Source organism: Peromyscus eremicus, chromosome 14 (assembly GCF_949786415.1).
Source record: "Peromyscus eremicus chromosome 14, PerEre_H2_v1, whole genome shotgun sequence".
Lineage (NCBI taxonomy): Eukaryota > Metazoa > Chordata > Mammalia > Rodentia > Cricetidae > Peromyscus > Peromyscus eremicus.
In genome coordinates this window covers 21,917,350-21,925,907 of record NC_081430.1, presented here as the reverse complement: position 1 = coordinate 21,925,907, position 8,558 = coordinate 21,917,350, and the positions used below count along the sequence as shown (strand labels likewise).

The 8,558-nt window shown below is 44.5% G+C and overlaps 1 protein-coding gene across 1 annotated transcript in view; it reads left to right on the top strand.

Moving 5' to 3' along the window:
* Positions 1–3,502: 3,502 nt before the first annotated feature.
* Heatr5a (HEAT repeat containing 5A) overlaps positions 3,503–8,558 on the top strand; it is a 113,601-nt gene continuing 108,545 nt past the window's right edge. Inside the window, exon 1 of the mRNA XM_059279247.1 lies at positions 3,503–3,598. The gene's annotated coding sequence lies outside the window, so the exon portion shown is untranslated. The remainder of the gene's footprint in view (positions 3,599–8,558) is intronic.

Here is an 8,558-nt window from a genome sequence, read left to right as displayed (position 1 = left end):
TTTGAATACATGAGCTGTGATAACGTGGAAAACAGCCAGCAGTGATTCAAAAGGCCTGGTTTTAACATTTGAAAACTTCCCTTCTGGAATCTTACTCTAAACATGCACAAATCACTTCTCTAACAAGTCTCTCTCTATTCCACCAGCCAGCTCCCAAATAACAACATAGAGACTTCTTATTAATTATGAAAGCTCAGCCTATAGCTTAGGCTTGTTCCTAACTAGCTCTTATAACTTAAATTAACCCGTTTATATTAATCTACATTCTACCATATGGTATTACCTCTCTTTCATCTTGTACCTCCTGTTTTCTCTCCATTTGCCTGGAGCCTCCACCCTTCTTCTTCCCAAAATCCTCTCTGTTCCTGGAAGTCTCACCCAACCTCTTCCTAGCTACTGGTCATTCAGCTTTTTATTACACCAATCACAGCGTACAAATATCTCACAACAGCTTTCTGGGCTTATTTCTTCAAAATCACAGCTACTTCATTTACCTTATGAGCTCTTCTTGTAAGAGTAACAACAGAAAATGTGATTTTATAAAGTGGAAAGAGGCTCTCTGAGTGTAACATGCTCATTTGCCACAGGAAGAAAGTCCAAAGAAAGAGGTCAAATGCCTTACTTTGAAACAAAATCATAAACTTCATACATGTGTACTCTATTTCTTTATCTGATGAGAGATTGAGGGTTGAGAAGGAACCTAGGTGCCCTTAGGATCAAATGGGAATGAAATTGTGGTCATTTCTTGTGTAAAATACTGTTAAATACACTGTGATGATATTTACCTTTGCTCGGGACACCTGTGTAGTGTTACTAGTGAGTTTAACTGCTTCCTTTGAGACTAAACAACTCAGGACTAGTCACTTGCCATCGCGGGTCAAAATTGATGTTGATATCTTTAGACATCTCTTTGAATATGTATAATGGTGCTTTGCTTACTGAGGGAATCTTACCCGGCTTTATGTTCTTACTGGAAATTTATACAGTTAGAGAAAGAAATGTAACTGTAAGCATGTGCATGAGTATATGCATTCTGATGGACTCCATGACTATGAATATACAAATATTCTCTAACTACATCCATTGATGCAGCCTGAGCAGCAGCAAACAAACCTAGTATTGCAAGATATAATTATCCAGCCAGGCAGTGGTGGCACACACCTTTAATCCCAGCACTTGGGAGGCAAAGCCAGGTGGATCTCTGTGAGTTCGAGGCCAGCCTGGTCTACAGAGTGAGATACAGGACAGGCACCAAAACTACACAGAGAAACCCTGTCTTGGAAAACAAAAACAAAAAAAAGGGGGGGAGGGGGAGATAATTATCCATTAAAAGGAACCAGGGCTTCTCAAGAAATTGTTGCATTCACCCTGGTGAGCCTGGGTTATCTTAGTTATGCCAGAAAGTAAAGGTGTGCCAAGAACATGGAGACATGTCTCAAAGGGCCCAGAATCTGGGTGATTGGTAGAGTGTGTACTTAAGGCTTTACAATGTGTTATTCTTTTAAAATGTTTAGCCATAGAATGTTGGGGAACAACCCATAACACAAACACACAGAAGCAAGAATGAATGAAACTCCTACGGAGAAACTTAGGAGAATTTGATCATAAAAAGAGATGAAGAGCCTGGAGAGATAGCTCCGTGCTGCTCTCGCAGAAGACCCTGGCTCAGTTCCCACATCAGGCAGCTCACAACCACCTTCGATACCAGTTCTCATAGCTCCAGTACTTTCAATTCTGGCTTCTGTGGGTACCTGCATGCACATGGTGCACATAAAGATAAGCACACATACATGCATATAAACAAACAAAACTGGGAGGAGTGGAGATCAGCCCTGAGTAAATGCATATCGCTAACATGGGCATGGCCATGTGAGGACCCAAGGCTCAGACCCATGGCAGTGGCAAAGCCACTTTTGGTTCAAATGTTTACTAATGATTGACCAATGTGCGAAAAACTAGCAACTGCGGCTGACAATGCTGCCCACAGAGGCCTCCTATAAAGACTAGCTAACCGCCCCCCCCCCCCCCGTGCTGTATATAATACATGTGCTGAGGTTTCCAGTGGGTTGTTGCTGCATAGTTGGTGCAACTCCATCAGAATGCTCGTGATCACCTTACCCCAACTTTTCTGCACCTGGGTCCTTTCTTCATCCCCCTCACTACCCCAGTCAGGTTTCTAGAACCAGGCAACATAAAACAAGAAAGAAAGACACTCACTGCTCTTGCAGAGAACCCCAGTTCAGTTCCCAGCACCCACATCAGGGAGCTCACCACTCTGCCTGTAACTCCAGTTCCAGGGGATCTGATGCCCTCTTCTGGCCTCTGTAGGTACTGCATGTATGTGGTGCACATACACACATGTAGACCCACATATACATAAATAAAAATAAATATAAAAGTAAAAGTAAGTAAGTAAGTAATGGAAGCACACTATAATCAGCTTAATGAAGTTGTAACTCTGGATCCGGTGTAATAAATTATGAATTTCTAAACAAGGTTGTTTACAAGTACCTTGAAACAAGATAGCTTCTAAGAGTTTTCCTCAGAAAATACGCATTAATTACAAAGATTGAAAAAGTAACTTTACAGTGCCATTTAATGGGAAGTAATGAAAAACCAACACAGACACAAAAACACAATCACTTGTGAAAGTCCTCAAAGATCCCTAGCTTAAACTTAATCATGCATAAATATCAGGCAAACTCAAAATGGAGGCCTTTCTATAAAAACAATGGGCTAATAAATCTTCAAGTGTCAAGGTTGTAAAAGTCAAAGTAAGGCTAAGGAAGTATTCCAGATTGAAGGCAGCTAAAGATATGAATTGCAAGTATCTAGAATACTTATTTTGGAAAGACCTTTACTATAAAGAACACTATTGAGACAACCAGCAAAACGAGTGTATCACTTAGAGTTTGGCTAAGATAGTTATTAAGACTATGTAGAAAGTGCTCAGGGACAGTGTGGCAAAACGTTAGCAACTTAAATCTCAAAACAGTCAGGCGAATAACGTTTTTGTACTACGTTTGCAACCTTTTTGCAAGCTTGTTTCAAAACAAACACAAAAAAAAATTACGCTCTAACTCCTGATTGTAGTGGGAAAACACATTTCACTCGGGGCCACTCATTCCGTGTGCGATCTTCATACAACCCTTTAGGGTCCCTTCCCCGTGTAAGATTCCATCATATCCTACAGCTCCGGCCCTGCCTGAATTTTTCCACGCTCCTGTAGTGTCTTTGCCTTCTAAGCCCCAAAGCCGCAACCATAGATTCTGGCTGGTGGCGAAAAAAAACAGACAAAAATAGCTGTGGCCGGAATCTCCGGACTGCAAGACCGCTCGCTGTCCTAGACATTGACTTCGGCTCGGGCGCCCCCATCGCTCTCTCGGCAGTGGAGTAGTCACGCCTGCCACAGCGTGCGCTCTCTGGCTCGGCGGGCGGCTGGCTGGCCTGGGCGCGGGAGGGGCCGGGCGCTCCCAATGGCCGCTCCCGCCGCGCTGTCAGCCCCGCCCGCCCGCTCGCTCGGCCCCGCAGTCGCCTGCGGCGAGCCGGGTGCCGCTGTGCCGTCGCGGAGCCGGTAACGTGGCACAGCCGGGACAAGGTGTGAGCTCAGGGCATCTCTGCGGGCAAGCCGGGGGATGCGGAGAGGCGGCGGGGGTGCGGCGCGCTAAGGGGCTGGGGCGGGGCGGCTGGAGCCCGGGTGGCGCGGGACCCCGGTGGGCGCGGTGCAGAGCCCGAGGACCCGGGGCCGGGGTGGGGACCGAGCCGGGGTCCGCGGGGTCCGGGCAGCAGCCCCAGCCCGGACGCCGGGGCTGACGGCGGCGTGGCGGCTCTCCCCTGGGCACAACAGGTAGGCGGGGACCGCCGCTGCGGAGCCGGGACGCGGGAGGGGAAAGTCGGGGACCTGGTCGCCTGCCCCGCGGCCGGGGGACCCGCCCTGCAGTGCCGGGTCGGGCCCCAGCAGCAGGGAGTGGATGCTGCCTTAGGTTGCCAGAAGTTTCCAAGGTCTTCCCGAGGAAGGAAGGAAAGCCTTCGCTGGGGGCGTTCGCGTAGTCCGAGGAAACGTTTGTGTGTGTGTGCGTGTTTTTATTTATTTGCTTATTCTACTTTCCTACACACCAGCAAGGCATCGTTTCAAGACACCGTAAATCTTTAGGAACTTCGTAAAAGCTCTTTGTGGTACTTATTAACCATAACGTGTACCTCTGGCGAGTTAAGGTGATTTGAACGATCAGGTCAGATAAATCAGATGGCTTGCGTTCCTTCAGGTTGTGTGTGTTTTATGTGCATGCTAGGCGCCCTTAAGCAACTTAGAGCCTAGAGATAGCGAGAAGTTTAAGGAAGTAAAAAAAAAAAAAAAAGACCCTATGCAGTTAGGAACTTTTTAAGGAACGAGTCATCAGCAGCGCTGGCCTTAAAATGGATGTGGCCAGAATTGTCTGGTTTTGTTTCCCAAACGTCTTAGGAATTATGTCTGAATGTCTGAGGAACAGGTTTGATTTTACTATTTATGTATTTATTTATTTATTTGAGACAGGGTCTCAAACCTGCCTCTGACTCCAGAGTATTGGAATTAAAGAACTTTGTTTACCTGTTGGTTTGTTTGAGACTGGGTCTCAAACCTGCCTCTGGCTCCAGAGTATTGAAATTAAAGGAGAGCTAACGAGAATGAAATTTTAGATAAGCATCCAAACTGAGATTTACCTTCTTTTAGAACTGTTGACTTTTTTTCTTTAGCAGGTAAAGCCAGGAGTAGTATCACACACCTGTAGTTGTAGTGTTTAGGATGTTGAGGCAGAAACATGAAGAATTCCCAGCCAACCTGGGCTTGTGTAGAGGGATCCACACAGTAGTGAAACTCAGTTTCAAAAAATGAAATCAAGGAGGCAGTTCAGTGTAATACTAAGAGGCAGAGAACCCTGGAGGTTCGATTTGTTGTGCCTTGGAATGCAGTTACTTTACATAGATAGCTGACTTTAACCTTTGGTCCTGTTTATGGATCCTAGATTACGGCGCCTTTCCTCGTTCTTTAGTTATTTTAGTGTTTGACTTTAGTAACAGAAAAGTCAGAATTCCAAAGTAACTCTGGGGGGGTGTTGATAGACATATATGTGCAGGCACTTGCACCCATGAATATATGTTGAGGTCAAAGAGCCTTGCTCCCACTTTCTCCTTTTTTGAAACAGGGTCACTCCCTAAATGGGGAGATAAGGTGGTGGCCTGCAAGCTTTGGCAGTCTTCCTCTCTCTGCCTGCTGCATCCTCTTTTTATGTGGGGTTGAACTCAGGCCCTCATTCTGGCTCAGCCAGCCTTCTTACCTGCTGAACCATCTCCCCAGAATCCCAAAGTACCTCTAAAATTTTTTAATTATTATCTAAAATTAACCTCATCAATTTAAACTAATGAATATACTCTCTGTGGGAAAATTGTCTTCGCCCTGTGCATTTTAATCTTCCTCCTACCCTTCCAGCTTAATGTTTAAAAGGGCAGTTGCTAACAACCTTTATTAGCCTTTCTTATGAATAAAATAAAGGATTAACTTCTGGACATTTTAGATTCAACTATTGTATATTGTTGATAACCTGTTTAATGACATTTAGTCTTGTGTGATGCATTAGCATTCCCACAGTATCACTGAAGAATTTGGGTGGCTTTTCACTGAAACCATAAACAAGCAAAAGAAAAAAAAAAGCCAAAAATTCCTTCTGAATCCTTTGAATTCTGGGTCCAGTGTAGTGTTATTAGGGTGTGGTTTTCCTGCTACAGTTACCTAGTTCATGGTTAAATCATTTCAGCAGCTTTGATCTCTTGGGAGTGAAGAAAAGGGGGGATACTTTTTATGTTTCGTCAACTGATTTTTAGCTTTCCTTAGATCTGGTCTGGTTTTTGTTTGTTGGTTGGTGGGTTTTGTTTTTTAATTTAGCCACTGTCTCCATGTCTCGCTCCTCCAGCCCTGGGAATCTGGTTCAGGGCCTTGAGCCTCATCCCTCCTTTTTAATATAGCAGTCATGACGTCCATCCTCAGTTCGTTTTGCTCTTGACTTTTCCTCTAAACATGGCTAATGACAGCGTTGGATTACTAGATCAGTTAGAATATTATTGAAGTATAGATGTAGACCTGAAATCAAAGGCGTTGCTGTAGCAAGAATCAAATGGGATCGCTTCTTGGCCATTTGGGCTAAGATCAAGGGTAGAGCAGAATGGAATATTAGAACTCTGAGTAAGTACTCAGCAGATTCAAATTGGATATGTCTCCAGAATTACGAGGTGTTTTTTTTTTAAGCACCTGTATAGGTACAAAATCTCTCAATCTTAATTCCAAAGTCTGGAAGGTTGTGAATGTTTTTTTGTTAATCTCATTTGTTAGCATGACTTGAACTAAGGTGCTATTTGTAGTCATTATGTATCTCACTGTATGTGGGTATTCTTTTCTTTTTTATGCTATAGAAATAACACTCAATTTGATGATAGAGGGCTTCCCACATCAATGTGGAGATTTGATGCAATAGACTGTATATTTACTCTGTAAGATGGGTGGGTCATGAGAGAAGCTGCCAGAAGGCAGAGAAACAAGGAGTTATTCCAAGGAGCTGTCATTGCAAAATGAGGCGTCTCACTGGACGTCTGGCAGGGAGTGAGAAGCTCTGACTGCCAAGAAAGCCCTCAGGAAGGTGCGGCTCCAAGAGGCCAGTTGTGTGTGAAGTTGTGTGCTGGGTATTGTGGGCAAGTTGTGTTACAGATTGCACTGTGGAACCATGATATGGAACCACGGAACTGTGGAACCATGAAGATGAGCTGGAGTGCTGGACCATAGTGTGGTAAAGGGTGAATCTGTCAGTGTTAACTAGAATAAGAGCTCTAAACGGGGGGGAAGGGGAAGAGGAATCTAATAGTGAAACGCGGAAGTTCTAGGTGGCAGATTGTGCAAGCAGCAAGTACAAGGATAGAGTTTTTGAAAATGAGTAAGATTTCCTGTCCGAGCTTGCAGATTCTGCTGTGCTTGGGGATGGTGGCATCTCATGTACCTTACAGTGCCTTATTTCTCTGCTTTTAAAGATACCCTTGTTAATAGTGTTCCATCCCTGTTAGCTGGCTGCTCTGGATTATTCCTCCTCTGGGGGGGCTTGCCCTTTCACGTTTAATGCAGCGCACTCTTCCACTCTAGCTAAAATTGAGATAACTGGATCATTAATCATGTCAAAATGGAATGAATAGGCTTTGAAGGATGTATGTCAAATTTGTGCGTTCTCAAGCAATGAATTGCTGTTTAGACCTCTTTGTTTTTTACTTTCTGGTACTGGATATTGAACTAGGTACCAAGTGGCAAGACTGCTGGACCTTGTGACTTTTAGAGGCGTATCGGGGAGATGCAGACAAGGAATGCTTATTTTGCCTGAAAATGTGCCTTTGGGTTCTTGGGTACCCAGAATGAAATCTCCCACCTCAGAAAGAGATGGGAGGGTTTGATATGTGAAATGGAGAATGGTTTGTTTGTTTGTTTTTTGTTTTTTTTTTAGGAATAAATACCAGTAATATGAAAGCTACACTAATAATACTTTAGGTACTTGCTGATCTGCCGTCTGGGTTGAGAAGGCTTTCTGGAAGCTAACGTCTTTGAAAAACCTAGCACTTTAATGAAAAGCTCCAAAGTCCTGGAGACATAGCGGAGTGAGGAGAAAGAACGGCGGATTGTAAAGGTTAAGGTTTGTCAGCAGGGGTGCTCATCGTCTTTAACAGCAGCCATTGGCTGCAGTGTGAGTAGTTCAAGGGACGTAGACATGGAAATGACATGGATGCTACTCTGTTTTACAGAAATAGTATTTTAGCTTTGAGCAGATTGTCTCCCTCTCTTCTGCCTTTCGGGGTTCTTTCTTTACTTCCTTCCTTTCCTTCTTTGTTAGTATGTAAGTGCTTTACCACCGAGGCACACCCCCAGCCTATAGACAGATTTCTTAATCCATTATCTCAGTCTGTAATAATAACACTACTTAGAGCTGGGTCCGGTGCCATGGGTCTGTAGTACTGGTTGCTTTGGTGAGCTCAAGGGAGAATGAGCTGATGAGTTTTTGTCAACTAGACTCACCTGACTAGGGACCCTCAACTGAAGAATTGTCCTGATTACTAATTGATGTAGGTGGCCTCATGGACCGTGGACAGCATTGTCCCTAGGCACATGGGCCTAGGTTGTATAAGAAGGAAGGGTACCTGAGCAAGCCAGTAAGCAGCGTTCCTCCATGGTCTGCTTTAGGTTCACTTCCGGGTTCCTTACTTGAGCCCTTGCCCTGGCTTCCCTTCCCTTGATGACGGCCAGCGGTGGAAGGATGGAGCAAATAAACCCTTTTTAATCCAAGTTGGTTTTGGTCAGTGGTTTGTTTATTTGTTTGTTTGTTTTTCTTTTTCTTTTTTTGTTTTTGTTTTGTTTTGTTTGAGACTGGGTTTCTCTGTGTAGTTTTTGTGCCTGTCCTGGATCTCTCTCTGTAGACCAGGCTGGCCTCAAACTCACAGAGATCCTCCTGCCTCTGCCTCCCGAGTGCTGGGATTAAAAGCGTGCGCCCGGCATT